The 17716-nt window shown below is 35.8% G+C and overlaps 2 pseudogenes; both read left to right on the plus strand.

Annotated features, from left to right (window-relative positions):
* The first annotated feature begins 1874 nt into the window (after positions 1-1874).
* LOC113709739 (F-box protein SKIP19-like) lies at positions 1875-4574 on the plus strand (annotated as a pseudogene).
* Positions 4575-9498: 4924 nt separating this feature from the next.
* On the plus strand, positions 9499-17261 carry LOC113709930 (probable cellulose synthase A catalytic subunit 3 [UDP-forming]; annotated as a pseudogene).
* Positions 17262-17716: the final 455 nt, after the last annotated feature.

Consider the following 17716-nt stretch of genomic DNA (forward strand, 5'->3'; position numbering starts at 1 on the left):
AGCTCTCAGTACAAAATTTTATCTACTAGTAATTCTTTGTATATAAATAACAAAAAAGTTATATTTCTTATAGATTAAAAGATTTGATAATTTCTCGGTTAGAAAGGTTGTATGATGCTCAAAAGCTGTTGGGTTGATGGCTTTTAGTAAGATTATGCAGCAAAAATGAAGATTTGTGAATTGGGTGAGTTTGGAAGAGAGAAAACGCAAGGAAGAATAAGAAGAAGAATGAAGAAACTGACCGCATATTCGTTTTGTTATGGCCGAGGGATCAATACGCGACCCCATGGTCGCGTTTTTAGCTTTGCGGTTGCAGGTTGTAATACGTGACCATGAGGTCGCGTATTGTGGTCGACCTCAAGGGTGTTGTGTTCAGATTGCGTACCTCGCATTCAACAAATGCGAGGTAATACAGCTCGCATTTGGCAAATGCGAGCAATTTTTCCTTTTTTTCTGAGAGACTGACCTCGCATTTGTGAAATGCGAAGTATCTGAACTCGCATTTCACAAATGCGAAGATCATAATCTTGGAACTAACTTCAAAAATTACCCCCCTTGTAGAAAAACTTTTTTTTTCATCACAATTTAAGAATTTACTCAATGCTTAAGGCTTTGGTTAGCTGATCGCCCAATGAACCTACATACATCTTGATACGAACTCAACCCAACAAGGACTTGTCATGAAGAACCAAGTCGATCAAGCAGCGAAAAATTTTATCTTGACCAAGCTATGGATACAAAAATATGGTAACTAAACCAATCAATGACTGCTCGAGATTGGTTAGAAGGGTAGAATGATGCCACAATTTCAACGCAATCTTGAATTGATAAGTTGATTGAAAACTTAAGAATCCTCTCAAGTATTCAAGAAAAAATCTCTTAGACAAGAGACTTGCTAAACACAAAGTGTTTTGCTAGAATTTTCTTTAATTCATCTTGACTTCTCTACTTACAAACATATAGCTAAGGTCTTTTTATAGCCTTTACAAGACTCGAAAACCTAACATGACTAGAACTCACCTAGCTAGACTTCTAGCCCTAACTCTGCTAGAACTAGGGCACTAACTCAACTTAAGGCTCAACCATGGTCAACATGACCTAGCCTTTTAGTTAACCAAAGCTAATGACTCAAGTTAACTCCAATTAATACTAATTAACCAACTAACAATTGCTGAAAAATAATGACAAACAACATGCTTAAACAAATAACATTAAAAAACAAACAACTTGATTAAACACACTAAACTTCAAGGAAGGGACAACTAGTTTTGTTAATCTTCAATGAGCCTCTATGAATCAACCACTTTCATGACTTGAACATGAACCATGGATCCTATGCTCGCATCACATCTATTGTTATTTTCCTTCCTTTTATTTCTAGATTCTTTTTCCTTCTATTTCTTCATTTTTCTTCCTAAAATTCAAATAGATTCTTCAATCTTTGTGTTAATTGACTTCTCGTATAAATATCTAAACTAATTCAACTTCAGTAATATGAAATTATTTGAAATATTTATCGAGATCATCATTACGTACTATTTTCATTGATTTTTCATTTTGATTAAAATACTCGTTTACTAACTTGATAATATGCTTTTTTAACTTTTTTTTATTACAACAAAAAGAAAACAAAAGAAAGGAAAATGTTATTTGCACTCTTTTTTTAGTTAATCACTCTCCTACTATTATTTTAACCATATAATTTTTATTTATTAAATTATATAATAAAATAAATGATAGAAGTATAAATAACAAAGAATGAAGTGCAGATAAATAATACATTTCTTAAAAAAAAAAAATTACCACGAGAAAACTTTAAATAAGTCATAGAGGATAATTGAGTGACCCGCCTAAACTCACTCGGAGCACCCAATTTGACAGCTCTTTTACCTTTCTTAAAACGGGCCAAAACGGTAACGGTTACAGTGATAGTGACTCTAATCCAAACTGCACGAACCCTAAAATCACAAATGGAGGGAAAGGAGGAGAAGAAGAAAGCCCCTTTGACAATCAAACAACAAGAAGCATGGCTACCGGAAGGCCCTTCATCTGCTTCCCCTTCAGAAGCGATGTCGCCGTCGCCGCCGCCGCCGTGGGTGGACTTGCCAGCGGAAATAACGGCCAACATATTGCACAGGCTTGGGGCGATTGAAATACTGGAGACTGCATAGAAAGTTTGTACGGCATGGAGGAATGTGTGCAAGGACCCTTGTTTGTGGCGAGAGATTGACATGTCAAGGAATTTGTGCAAGCACCTTTGTATGCAGCGAGAGATTGACATGTCAAGGAATTTGCGCAAGGACCCATGTATGTGGCGAGAGATTGACATGTCTTACCCTGGGAATCTCCAGGACATGCCTCATCATGACCTGCGAATCATGTGCAAGCACGCAATTGATCGCAGCCAGGGGCAATTGGTTGCTATTAATATTGAGTACTTTGGTACTGATGAATTGCTTGAGTATATTGCCGAGAGGTAATACATGTATTTGATGTTATTGATTAAATGTGCTTGCATTTGCATTGCTGGATATGTGAATTTATTTTCAGAGGTTTTTTTTTTTTTTTTTTTTTTTTTGCTTTTCATTTTCGTGGAATTTGCCGCTGTTCTATCTTGCTTTGTGGAAAATGTGTGAGAAGGGTGCAATGGAGAAGTTACTCATGGAAAGGGCACAATTTGGCATGCTTTGCTGGTATTTTTCTTAGTCGATAAGAAATTAGTAGAAGGCTAATGTTATTGGCTTCATTTCTTCACATGCATTTAAGAAAAGTTAAGAAGGACATGGAGTGCCATCAGCAATGCCTTTTAACAAGTGACCAAGAATTGTGCTTTGTTTTAAGAAAATATCCCCTACTCCCTCCATATATGTTTGTCAGTTATATGAGGCTAATAATTTATTGTGGAGTGCCTGTTGTTTGCGTAATTTATGTTATGCGTTTATTGTAGCACCAAAAATGTTTTTATAGGATAGAAATGACAGTTAGGGAGCCATTCTAGCACAGAATTTTAAGGACAAGATGTATGACTATCATGGGCTGGTGTAATGGTATGAACTTATTAAAGGGCTCCCACTTTTGGAGTTCCTAATCTGACAGGCCCATCTGTTATAAAAGTATGGTGGCCTACCACAAAAGGTTTAGGTACCTTGCTTTTAGGACAGGTGGGTGTTGACGATTAGAACCTTGCAATTTGAAGTCTCTAGTTAAGTCTTGTCTTTTGCGTTGTTATATTGACAATGTAGCATAGGTTTTACATCAAATAATAACAACAGCAATTGTGTGCTGCTCGCGAATTTTGGGAGAGCTGAGGATGCTGTGTAACACTTAACTGATTAACTTGCAGCTATGGAATGCACATTATTTGTCTGCCATTTGTATGTGAAATGCAACTTGGACCAGAAATCTGAAATGCAAAGGGAAGGTCATAGTCAGGGGCACATAGTGATGGGTTGTATAGATGCGCGCTTGTCTTGGTTCTTGTAGAAGGCCATGTGAAGTTCTTGTCAAAGCAACATAGTATCATAATATTTTACTTGTTCCCTCACATATGTCCTAGACTATTAGCTTAATTACTGTGCCTTAAGCTGTGTAACAGTTTGCTTCCATGCTCATGTTAGTTTCCATGGATGACCCAAGTATGACGTCTGTTTCTTCTACTTACTGGCAATTACCACTTCTGAAGCTTAAGGTTTTCACCTTGTTTTACAGATCAGGTCAGCTTAGACGCCTTCGACTTGCATGTTGTTATGAAGGCCTGGGTAAAGCTGTTAAAAGTTTTCCATTATTGGAGGAGCTGCACCTTTTCTTCACTGAAATTCCCAGTCCTGAAAGTAGTTGGCAGTTCTTGCCCTTTGTTGAAGTCATTCACATTAAACCGCAAAGCTTATAGACATCAAGGTATTAATGATGCGGAAGCTTATGCTGTTGCAAAGACCATGCATGGATTGCGCCATCTTCGACTTTCTGGGAATGAGATGACAAATGACGGTCTGCGAGCAATTCTTGACAATTGTCCCCACCTGGAATCTCTAGATATTAGGCAGTGTTTTAATGTTGACCTTCGAGGTGAATTAAAGAAAAGATGTTTTGAACAGCTTAAAAATCTGAGGCATCCTCATGACTCCACTGAAGATTATGAATTTGATGTTGAAACTTCTGAGGATGACTCATTTGACGACTATGTATCTGGACTTTCTGAATCATCTGGTGATGGCTTTGATTCTGAGTATGTTGACTATCTATTATCTATAGGAGCAATGGAGGGGTCTGACAGTGAAGGAAACAAAAGTGACACTGTACTTATTGGGTTTAGTGCTAAATTTCTGTACATATTTAGCATTAAAATTCTGTTTTTGGTGACTGTTTAAGGTCTTGGCAAGTTCTTTTATGGCATAATTATTTTGGTTTCTTTTGGGGATGGCGGGTGGGTGAAAGAAATCCTTCTTTGCTTCTTTTCATTTGGTGAAATAAACAATGGCACTTTTTGGTGTTTAAATTGGTTCTTGTTAGCTGGAATGGATCAGAGAGCATGTAATGCTGGTCTATGAAATAAACTTGCTGAAGAATTTATGGCATTTTTTGTTCTTAATTTTGTCTTGCTGCAATAGGTTCTCTTGGCACAAGATTTTTAAACAATTTTGTCTGAATGCGCTTCCAGCATGATTGGCTGGTAGAACTGACTCATGTTTATCTGAAATGAATGTGGTTGAAGGCCGCTTAGCTTAGTTTGCTTTTGCTATGTCAAGCTAGACTCCCTCTTCTATCAGGTTCGATTTCAAGTGCATGTTGTGTGGGTAATGAACTTCCTGAGTAATAAGAAGGTTCTTCATTGTGTCTACGGTGCCTTGTTGCTTCGCTGCCTTTGCCTGGGGGTTTTGTTTTGTGGATTTTTTCTACACTAGTCATACATAAATCTCATAACCACTGTTCAGTTGGCTCCAGTTTCCCACATTCATATATGGCCTCATCTTGCTTGCTTATGAGGTTTTAATATTTGCTTGTTGAACCTGAAGTCTTTTTCATCATTAGTAAAAACACACGATTCACAAGGTCATCAACTTGCTAGTCATGCGGTAGAACTATTAGTGGCTGAAAGGTGGAAAATTTCGTTACAAATTAAGGGTAGAATTAGGTACACATATTCTTATAGTAATTTGTATTTCAGCTATGACTTATGTATCGATCCAGAGAAAATAAATGTTTATCACACGATTTAACTTCGATGCACAGTAGTGTCTCCATCACAAGAAAAGATGGCATCACACATTTTCATCACATGAGGATTATCAACGAAAATAGAGTTGTAAGAGGCGTTGTAACTTGGGCCCTGTTACTTTTAATTCAGTATTTAAAATTAATGGATTTAGATTTTAACATGTTTAGACGTACTTGATAACAAAAATTGAACATTTGAATTAATTAAGTGGCACTCAATTTCTAGAAAAAACTTACATAAAAAATAAGTGATAAATTATTCACTTATCACTTAACATGTAAGTATTTTCTATTAAGGATATAAGCCGTTAAGTGAGGAACCACTGTTATTTCTCTTAAAATAAAAAAAAGTTTTATTTGTGCATAAACATTAGCAACACAATATTAACAGTACAATTAAATTAATTCTAATAATTATTTGATTTATAAAAAATCCTTTTTAATTAAAAATAAGTATATTAGTAGTAAATTTTAATGAAATATATATTTTTTTATTAAAATATTTATACTAATCAGATTTGGGTCCAAAATAGTTCGGAACATATAAATCCATATCCACCCCATTTTGGCTTATACAGAAAATTGATCTGAGTTAGATTCGAATTAATGGATTTACCATTTGTCCCGAATACTGGAAAAGAAAAAAAAATGATTGAATTGGACCGGGTTCGAGCCTGGGCTTGGTCCGTTGAGAGCCTTAGGTGGAGCTAGGCCTTGTGGACAAGGAATAATTATCAGCATGTAGATTTGTTATAGAGTTAAATCTTTTAACATCATAGTTATTTTTAAACTTAAATAGGTTGAATATTTTTCTATAAAGTGAAACTATATAGCATTTTTATATAAAGAGAGAATTTTAAAAATGTGAAGGAGGGGACATAAAATAAATATTCAAACTTTGTGAAGGGTCTAACGTAAGGAACTTTACAAAATTATGGGGATTGAGGGGGCAAACAGTGTTTCTAGAAAATTGAGGGGATGCAAATAAGGTGCAAAAGTGAAAACACTATTTAAGTGTCAAGCCTATATTATAATTTCACAAAACTTGAAACGAGCAAATAGGTATTTTTAAAAAAATTGAGGGGATTCAAATTAGATGCAAAGCTGAAAATAGTACAAAATATCAAGTCAATTTTACAATTTCATAAAACTTGTGAGGGAGCAATTGCCCACCCACAAGTACATATGGCTCCGCCATTGACTGTGGGTAACCATCAAATAATTACTCATCTATTTATTTTATTTTCAACAATTTTGATTTTACAAAGTGTAAACTCAATTTCTGTGACAAAACCATTTCTACAAATAAACACAAGTTTTGTTATCTGCACACAAACAGGTAGAGTGTGCCTTAATAGCAATCCTGTATATAAATCCTCTCTCAATCACAATATAATTAAAGAATAATTCTTGTCTTGCAGTTCATGTAAGCACCTTAATTATATCTAGAGCAATACCAAGAGAATGTTAGCCAGGAGCCATCCTTTTGGTTCATCCCCAAAAACCAAAATACTCCAATATTGTCTATGTTTTGTTGGTAATTAGCACATTGGTAGGACATAATGCATCAACCTTCATGTCTGAAACTTCTTTCATTTCAGTGGCGGAGCTAGAATATTGTTCAATTGGGCACAAATTCACATTTGTAATTTTTTTTCTAATCCACAAGTAACTAGTAATAACAAGCATGTGTTTAATATCAATAATAACACAAGTAACAAAATCAAATTTTTCATAAATTTTTTTTTTGTATAAAATGGAGTCACTTTTTTTTTTAAATGACTTAAATATAATAAATTAATAAAATTTTACTACTTTTGATACAAAGTACAAAAGCAGTGAGACAAGGTAGAGGGAGGAGTTTGGTATAAATAAATTATGTCATTTAATGCATTGCTTAATGTACCTTTATTTCTAAAAAGAGTTACTACATCATTTTAACTACCTAATTTTCTATTACCACTCCACATGAATTGAATTAACTAACACTTTTCTAACAAAAAATTACCATATTCCTCAAAATACTAAAAAATTGATCTTTTTTAAACTAATACTTTTCAACAAAAATAAATTAAATTTTTAAATATCTTTTTATTAGTTGCACACACATTGAATGTGTGCTTGAAATAATAATGTGTGAGAGTTTGATGTCCTAGATATTTGCTGCTATGTGTTTCTTCTCTTCCTTACTTTATCACAAGTTACAATAATAATCTTACTAGATCATGTAGTTATTTGAAAATTGAATGGGGGCAAAACTTAAAAATTTTAAAAATTTTTATGCTTAATAATGGTATTTTATTTGACCCAGTGGGGGCACGTGCCTCCGCTGGCACCACCAATGTAAATCTGCACGTGTTTCATTTCCGTTTGGATTATCTGTTTTTGAGGGATGTTTTTGAAAAATTTTACTGTAGCAGAGTTTTTAGAGTATATTTTGGAATATTTTTAGAAAATATTTTGGGATATTTAAGAGTAGAAGAGTTTCTAGAATATATTTTGAGATATTTTTAAAATTTTAAACTAATTTAAACTAATTTTTAGATTACCTTCTAGAGTACTTTTTAAAAATTTTTATTATATTTGAAAAACTAGTTTTTGAAAAGGACTCCCATCCAAAGCCAAGGCCAAGGTCCATTAGTCAGTTTTCATGGTCAAGGAGCAAATTCTATTTTCGAAATAGTGTGTAGGCTAATATACACACAATCTTGTGGAATTGATCAGTAGACATGGAAAAATCCAGGAAAACTGTGGGAACCAAAAAATATTGAGCAATTTTCTCCAAAAATTTTTTATGTTTTCCATGAACATATTTTTCTATCACCTTTTTAACTCATATGTAGCAAATAGTAACTCCAAAAAATACCAAACGGAATGAAAGTTTTCCACAAGAAAACCAAAAAGATCCAAATACTCTTAGATTTTGGTGAAGATGCAAAACAGGAATTCCTCTTCCTGGCGGGAATTGGAAAGAAAAAGATATCGTTTCTTCATGATTACTAATTCTAGAGTATAACTTGGAAGCTAACCACTGATTGAATTACTCAATAATGAAAGCTTGCAGAAGAAAGCATCTTCTTAACTAGTCTTATGTATCCTCTTTTGTTCCTTCCCAATTAGCCTTTAATGTATTTTATGGGATCAAATTTAGATGCCTGATACATATCATCTATTGATAATGTAGAAAAACTTAACTATATCCTTTGCTCATCAGACGACTTAATTCAACGTAGAAAATGCTACAACCTAATAGATGTCCTTTAAGATCGAATGTTATGCACTAAAATTGTCATAAAGAAGTATCTCAAATTCTTTCACAACGTTAAAAAAAAAAAATCTTTTGCAAAACTCTACAACTTTGTGCATTTCCTCCAAAATCTAGTTTGACGTGTAATACCATAGCTTTAGCTTATTTGAAAACTACTCCTTGACTTGACTTCACTAGTCCGGAATGCTGAACAAATTACCTAAGGATACAAGACCAGGAAACCATGGTAAAGTACCCTAGCACTGTATCATTCTATGTAATATGAACTGCCTTTATTACTTGTATCAAAATTGGCTTTACCTGTGCCGGCGGAGTTGTTGATGATCTGAAGCCAGGATTGCAAGAAATACAAGAGAAGGGACAAGTCTTTCTTTTTCCAACAAACTATTAAAAAAACAAAGAAGATTAAGTTGTGGAGAAAACGGTCTGTATCTTAATAAAAATGTAGCTATATGTAGTTGGGAGCTCCGTCCAGATTTTCTTCTACTAAACGAAAATTTTCTTCACACCATGGTTGGATGACATGAGTAAAGAGAAACAAAGAAAGAAAGAAAGATAATATCAGTTCAGTTCTTGTGACCTTTTTCTTCTTCCTCTCGATCATCTTTGCGATGATAATGTGAAATATATCAGTTGGGACTTGGGAGACTATTTTCAGTTTTCTTGATTAATTGCATGGGTTTAGCTTGGAATTTAGGCTTCTATCCTGCGCGTCCCATTGTTGATAATATAGCATTCAGGGTTTTGATCTTGTACTGGACCACTTGTACAAGTGCTAATGGCTGGCCTTTCTCTTCCAACTGATCGTCTTGATATGAAAACGAGAAGAAAATTTATTGCCGTGGCAAATTTTGTTCAATGTTGATGCATAGAGATCTCAATAGCTAGCTAGCTAGTACTGTTGCAATTTAATTTGAACTAGCAGCTAATTGAATTTCTTGATCTATATATTGAGAAAAGCTTAGCTAACTTCAACTTCAATCGAGAAACGGGTATATGTATTTGTTGGTCATGCAATGGACATGAATGCTGGTCTGATTGCTGGTTCTCATCACCGGAATGAGCTAGTTGTCATCCGGCTAGATGATGGCTCATCAGATGCTGTAAGTCTTTCAACTAGCTATGTTGCCATACTTACCTGTCTGTATAGAGTGCTATATTCAGACAACTTTGTTTGCTCCAAGGCTCCGGTTCCCTCTGCCATTACCAAATTGGGGCAGAGGTGATATGACCAAAAAATTTACCTTAACAATATTTGAATTGAACAGTCTAGATTGGGTTGAGTTGATATGGATCTCTCTGCAATCAAACTTTGTGATTGCAAAGGCCTTAAATCTGCTCCACGGCATTTACAATGTTAGGACTTAGGAGTACTATTTAATTACATAGGTTGTTTGTGACAAAGGTTGAAGTGGTTACTCTAAATAAGAGGTTCACAATTCAAGTATAAGGCTAGTGATAATTGTAGAGAAAAGAAATATGTTGTAGCATTAAAATAGGTGTTGTGACAATATTTGCTTTCATACATAATCATTTTTTGCGTCTGCCAAAAAGGCAAATACTATTCCTAGCTAGTAAATCTATGGTGTGTCAAGTCAACAGAGTGAACTTACTCATTGGCCCTTCCTGTACTTTTAGCCTAGGCTGTTCCAGCAGCTGCAGCTGAGCAGGAAAATTTGCCAGATTTGTGGTGATGAGGTTGGCTTTATGCTTGACAGGGAGCCGTTTGTGGCATGCAATGAGTGTGCCTTCCCTATTTGTAGGGCGTGCTAGACTACGAGCACCAAGAGGGCACTCAGCTCTGCCCTCAGAGCAAAACTCGCTTCAAGCGTCTCAAGGGTATGTAAAGATCACTTCATATGTATATGCTTGCAAGAAGTAATTTGTTGGAATTTTATTTCAAAAGGAAGGATTAATATTTCTTACACTTTGGTGTAGGATTTTACACTGAGCAGGACTGCATGCATGCTTCATGTGTAAAATCCAATAAAATTTGAATGAAGATTGTGTGTCATATATTCGCACATGTTTTACATTGAACGGTTTATGGAAGATAATCCAAAGAAAAATGTACCATTAATCTTGATATTGCCTCATAGTTGAGTTCTCCAATCTTTAAAAGGATATTGACTTTTGGCAAAAACCATGCAGTGTTTTGAAAGATAGTAAATTTACATCAACTACTATCCCCTTGAGATGTACTAAATTATTTTATTTTTGACATTGAGCTAGATCTTGAGAATGAGTCTTATAGTTCCAATGAACAGCTTTATTACTACTGTATTTATGCATATTAGATTATGAGTCTTAATCGCCTTCAGAATTTGCCAAGTTCTCAACTTTTGAGCCAGTAAAACTAAAAAAAAATCATGTGCAAGTGAAATCTTGGTTCCTTTCTTGCTCTATTTCGTCCCTTAAATTGCATCAGGTGGCAAGCTTCCTGCTTAGCAAACCAATACATTTGACCACATGAATTAGTGAAGCAATAGGCTTGGGCAGCACCTTAATAATACTACCGCCATAATAAGTTTAATCACAATTGAAACAATTAGCATCTTGTAAGTGTCTGTCAATGAAGCTAAGCTGGTAGAAATTAGAATAAAGCTTTGCTTTCTACCTAAATCCAATTTTATGCCCACTATTTTTTTGCCGTTATGTGTTTACCTATTATTTGCTGCAACAACGATGTGCAGGGTGTGCTAGAGTGGAGGGTGATGAAGAAGAAGATGATATCGATGACCTGGATAACGAGTTCAATTTTGCAGTCCAGGAGAGTGATGCTGCTAAGTTGAGTTCTGCTCCAGTAGGCATCGGCATGGAGAGTTATAGCACATCTTTTGGTGCAGACACAGCATCTCCTCCTAATCTTCATACAGAGCTGGCTCAAGTTCCTCTTCTCGTTGATAGCGAAATGGTATAATTTATGTTGTCCCTTCTCCTACTTCCTAATTCTATGATTACTCTCCACTGAAGCCATACTCAAGAACTGATGCATGTACTTGTTGTTCAACATTGGTCTTTTGTACATAAATCGTATGCAGATTGATGCTAATATACCTCCTCAACAACATGCATTGGTCCCCTCCATCATGCCATTTGCAAATGGAGGTGATAGGGGCAACAAGTCACATGCACTTCCTCTTCCAGATCCAGGCCTTCCAGGTAATTTGTTTTTTAATTTATGTTTATTTCTGCGATAAATCTTGGTTTATTGTTCGTTTCGAGAATACATATGGTAATAAGTACACCTACTTGAGTTTTCCAATTCTGACACATAAAATTCCATATGTTTATTTATTCAAACTTTACACATATACATTTACAGGATCAATCAGCTGTAAAATTTGCAGTGAAAACAAGATCCTTGGATCCTTCCAAGGATTTAGCTGCTTATGGCTATGGAAGTGTAGCTTGGAAGGAGAGGATGGAAAATTGGAAACAGAAACAAGAAGACAAGCTACTGATCATGGAGAGTGTCAATAATGGAAAAGATTGGGATAATAATGGGATGGATCTCGACCTGCCCTTGTAAGGTTTACCAAAATGTCAACATCGCCACCTAATGAAATAGAAACCAACTTCAGCTTATTAGCTATTTTTAAGAAATTCCAAGGAATTACAAGAACAATTAGTTACAAGTTTTGGGACATTTGTGATGTCAAGCTTCTGTGATTCATTTCTCCATCAGCTGCCAAGCCTATACCCTTAGTTTTATTTATGTCATATTAACATTTCAAAACTTACAAGCTGATGAAATCACCATGCCTTTCGGTTTGCAAACTGGCATCTTTTTGAGGACTGAACTTGCCTTCTCTCTTTCATAGTTCTTACTGATCTGATATACTATTTCGAGCCTGCATAGTTTCATTGGTTTGCTAACTTTGAATTTTTTTTCTTTTCAACAAGGATGGATGAAGGTCGACAACCACTGTCTAGAAAAGTCCACATTCCTTCAAATCAAATCAACCTATATCGGATGGTTATCGTGATTCGCTTGGTTGTTGTTGGGTTTTTCTTCCAATATCGGCTAATGAATCCTGTACAGGATGCTTATGCATTGTGGCTAGTATCTGTGATTTGTGAAATTTGGTTCGCTATCTCATGGATTCTTGATCAATTCCTAAAGTGGCTTCCAGTTGAAAGGGGAACTTCTAGACAGATTGTCGCTTAGGTTGATGTCATCAAACTTCATTCCCAGATTTATGTTTAATAGCTAATGCCAACCTAGGTTTGATTTCTCGAAACTCATTTCTGGCCTGTTTTTAGGTATGAAAAAGAAGGCCAGCCTTCTCAGCTATCTCCAGTAGACATATTTGTCACTACAGTTGATCTATTGAAAGAACCACCCTTGGTGACTGCAAACACAATTCTGTCCATTCTTGCAGTGGATTATCTTGTTGATAGAGTCTCATGTTGTGTGTCAGATGATGGTGCCTCCATGTTAACATTTGAGGCAATGTCAAAAACATCAGATTTTGCAAGGGAATGGTGCCTTTCTGCAAGAAGTTCAGTATTGAGCCCGGGCACCTGAGTGGTATTTCGCTCAGAAGATTGACTATCTCAAAGATAAGATTCAGCCTTCCTTTGTAAGGGAACGAAGAGTAATGAAGGTATAAGTTTTCTGTAAGCATATGTCGATTAAAATGCTTTTCTCCTATAAGGTCATTCAGATGTTATTTTGCATACCGTTTATTGCGATTGCAGAGGGAATACGAGGAGTTTAAAGTTAGGCTGAATGTTTTGGTTGCAAAGGCACAAAAGGTTCCAGAGAAAGGCTGGACAATGCCGGATAGGACTCCATGGCCCGGAAACAACGTTAGAGATCATCCTGGGATGATTTAGGTATGTGGATTTCGATGTCATCATTGCTTGTACTGCTATATCTGTTCACAGCTTTAATAGTTTCTTGATGGCCTTATTTAGGTCTTCGTTGGCCAAAGTAGTGGAGATGACATGGACACAAACAAGTTGCCACAATTAGTGTATGTATCAAGGGAAAAGAAACCTGGATTTAACCATCACAAAAAGGCTGGTGCAATGAATGCTTTGGTACGACAACCTTAAGACAATTTCCAGCCTACATCTCACGTAATAGTGACAAAGAACATGATATTTTCTACTCGCTTGCACTTACATGTCAGGTTAGAGTCTCTGCAATTCTATCCAATGCAATTTATTTGTTAAATTTGGATTGTGACCACTACATCAACAATAGCAAAGTTTTGAGGGAGGCAATGTGTTTCATGATGGATCCCCTATTGGGAAAGAGGGTGTGTTACGTTCAGTTTCCTCAAAGGTTTGATGGAATTGACACGAATGATCGCTATGCAAACAGGAATACTGTCTTTTTTGATGTAAGAGTCAGTATTAAAATTCAATTCTGATTATTGGTAGTGCATTGACGAATCTGATCCAAATACAATTCATTTCTTCTCATTAGATTAACATGAAAGGTCTGGATGGCATTCAAGGACCAATTTATGTTGGGACTGGATGTGTTTTTAGGCGGCTGGCGCTCTATGGTTACGATGCTCCAAAGAAAAATAAATCGCCTGCTAGAACCTGTAATTGTTCAACTGAATGGTGCTGGAGCGGACTCTGTGCTGGACGTAAGAAGATGAAGAAGAAAGGAAGGCAAAATCCGAGACAAAGCGATTAAAAAGATGGCATCGAACCAAGTGCGCATGCAGTGGAAGGTCTGAAAGAGGGCGCCGAAGGTACCGGTTGTATCCATGTATGGACTGTGAAAGAATTTTTAGTATGGCCATCTTTTGCCTTGTGTTAGCCGACTTGACTTCTCTCTAGTGGATTCTCTTTCCATTTCTCGTAATGCTCATCTAAATGCATGACACGTGTCTTCATTTATTAGCAAGGATTAGGATTAGTTAAACTCAAAATGATCATATTTCTTCCTAATAAATGGAAACACATATCATGTATTTAAATATGTATTGTGAGAAATGGAGAGAGAATCCACTAAAAAAAAACCAAATCTGCATTTGTCTTCCTAATTTCTTCTAGAATTTCATGACTTCCAGTCATGTACTTATTCATCTTGCAGCAACCTCAGTATTCTATTCCTTTTCTTTAGTTTGCATCTCGTTTTGCATATGGTTTCAGAAGATTATGTCTTACTAGATTCAAGTTTCATAAAACTGAAAAGTCCATGCTAGGAAGTCGTCCGGGTATGTCTAGGATTGAAAGTCTCCAGATGTTTTGTGTCTACTCAGACATTGGATAACAAGGGATGGAACTATAATGAATGTTTAAAAATTAGCTCGGATCGTCCAGTCAAACCGGTTGAATCATCGATCGTGTTGTTTTCCAAGCTGGGTTAAAGCACAAACCCCGAAGAATTAAAAAATTGGTCTAGTTTGCAAAAGCTAGTTAACCGTCCGGTTGGATCGCCAAGTAAACATGGTTCTTACTAAATAGGTCGGGTTTTGCTTTCAAGTTGAAAAAAAGTGCAAAATTACCATACCCACATTTTTGCTCTTTTGCTATTTAATCCTCACACTTTCTTTTTGGATTCAAAGCTACCCTATATTTATGCAATATTAGTTCTGTCATCTTACTTTTGTAAAATTACTGTTTTGTTCTAAATTGTTCAGAAATTCTAAAATCTCTTACTCAATTTTATATTCTAAAATTAAACAATTTACATTTTAGATTAACTTTTATATCACTTTCTAATTTTTGTTCATAAAACCACAAGTTTTGTTTATTTTTATATTATTACAAGTTCATGTTTTATAAAAGTTAGTTTCTTTTTCATTTCCTTTCCTTCTTTATTGCTCATGTCTAGTACAATACAATTTTCTTCTTGTCTTTTGGATGTGTTGTGATTGTAAACATGGATTTATTTGATATATATTTTATTATTGTTACAACTTCTAAATTTTTCTACCAATGGATTTTGCAGTATTTGTTCTCCTAAGAATAGTGAATAGTAATCATAAACCATTGTGCATTCTAATAAGTTGATAGAGTATATGCTTGTTCAAGTACAGAAAGGCTACCATCCTGCTGTTATTGTGTTGCTTGTTCATGTAGTTCCTTTATTTGGTCAAAGATTTCAATGTGGTTTCCTCTTTGATCATATTTTGGAATATCAATTCTTTGCCAGAAATAATCTCATAAAATTTAAACGGAAAAAATAACGATTGGTTTTAACTCAGATGAATTTGCTAAACAAGATTCTGCACTCGAGAAGAAACCTCAGTGAAGTTGCATTTTCCTTCCTCGCCAATTTCAATCCTGCCCTACCGTATGAAGTAGCTAGGAACGGGAACATGCATTTACTAAATCTTTTACTCCTTTTGAAACTATTTAATTGGGTTTGATAATTACAATCCATAAGTAGCAAAAATCAAACTCAAGTTATGTCTTAAATACTGTGGATTGTGCATTTAGGGCAACTTTATTTGCAGGAATCAAGGATGAAAATCTATCTGTCATAGCTGAGAACAAATTGGAGAAGAAATTTGGATAGTCTCCCGAATTCGTTGCATCTACGTTGCTAGAGAATGGTGGCAGAGGCAAGGCTAATACGTCTTCTCTGCTTGAAGAAGCCATCCACGTGATTAGTTGCGGCTATGAAGATAAAACAGAATGGGGAACTGAGGTGCTGCTGGCGATCATATACTCGTGCTTAGTTCTTTTCTAAACGTTATACCTATTCTTGATCATATTTAGTTTGACGAATTTTTCATTCAACTTTGACTACAAATCAGGTTGGCTGGATAGATGGCTCAGTTACTGAGGATATTTTAACGGGGTTTAAAATGCATTGCCACAGATGGCGATCCATTTATTGTATGCCTGCAAGGCCTGCATTTGTAGGATCAGCACCGATTAATCTATCTGATCGCCTCCACTAGGTCCTCCGCTGGGCTCTTGGTTCAATTGAAATTTTTCTAAGCAGGCACTGTCCTCTTTGGTATGGCTATGGCAGTGGATTGAAATGGTTGGAAAGAGTATCATACATAAATGCTACGGTCTATCCATTGACGTCAATTCCCCTTATAGCATATTGTACCTTACCAGCCGTGTGCTTGTTGACTGGAAACTTTATTACCCCAGAGGTATTAAATCCCATGCTATTCAATTGATGTATTATGTACAACATTATACACTCTTTAGTTTTCAGATCTCTAATACTTCTGATTCTTACCATCAATGTAGCTCAGTAAAGCCGCTAGCTTGTGGTTTTTGTCACTTTTTCTCTGTATCTTTGCAACCAGTATCCTGGAAATGAGATGGAGTGGAGTAGGCATTGATGAATGGTGGAGAAATGAACAATTATGGGTGATCAGGGGCATTTCCGCGCATCGATCTGTTTGTTGTATTTCAAGGATTACTGAAGGTGTTAGTTGGAATCGATACCAACTTTACAGTGACATCTAAAGCAGGTGATGTTGAGGGGTTTTCAGAACTTTATGTATTCAAGTGGACTACTCTTCTAATCCCACCAACTACACTCTTGATCATAAACCTGATTGGGGTCATAGTTGGAGTTTCCAGGGCAATAAACAATGGATATGATTCATGGGGGCCTTTGCTTGGCAAGGTCTTCTTTGCCTTTTGGGTCATAGTTCATCTCTATCCTTTCTTGAAAGGTCTGTTGGGTCGCCAAAATAGGACCCCAACCACCATTGTAGTATTGTCACTCCTGGTTGCTTCCATATTTTCTCTTTTGTGGGTGCGCATTGATCCATTTGTGGCCAATTCCAACGGTCCAGTTTTAGAAGAATGTGGAATTAATTGCGAGAAGTTATGAATTTGCATCATTTCATTCATCAGTAGAAGAGGGACGAAATGTTGCAAAATCATTTTTCTTTGCAGTTAATAAGATTGTTGGCCTAAATAACCCCTATAGGGTTGCAGCCTTACTCCTTTAGTCATCCAAGGCCCGACCAGCCTGAGTTGTAAATGTTCGGTGATATTGCCTCAATCATATTTGCATCTCATGATGAAGAGCAATTAGAGAAAGGATATACAGCCCAAAGAACAATTATCGTCAGCATTTTCTAGACTCCTCTTTGAAGAAATGTTGTCGAGTTTGTTGTTATTTCTTGATTTCTTGATTGATTAGTCGATAACTAAAGTAGATATTGAATCAACTACTGCGGTCAGCTAGTGACTAACGAAGGGTTCTTAAAATCTTCCACATTACGAGATGTTAGATTCAAGGTTTGAATCAACGACTAAGCCAAAATATCATCCAATGAAGGT

Source organism: Coffea arabica, chromosome 9e (genome assembly GCF_036785885.1).
Source record: "Coffea arabica cultivar ET-39 chromosome 9e, Coffea Arabica ET-39 HiFi, whole genome shotgun sequence".
Lineage (NCBI taxonomy): Eukaryota > Viridiplantae > Streptophyta > Magnoliopsida > Gentianales > Rubiaceae > Coffea > Coffea arabica.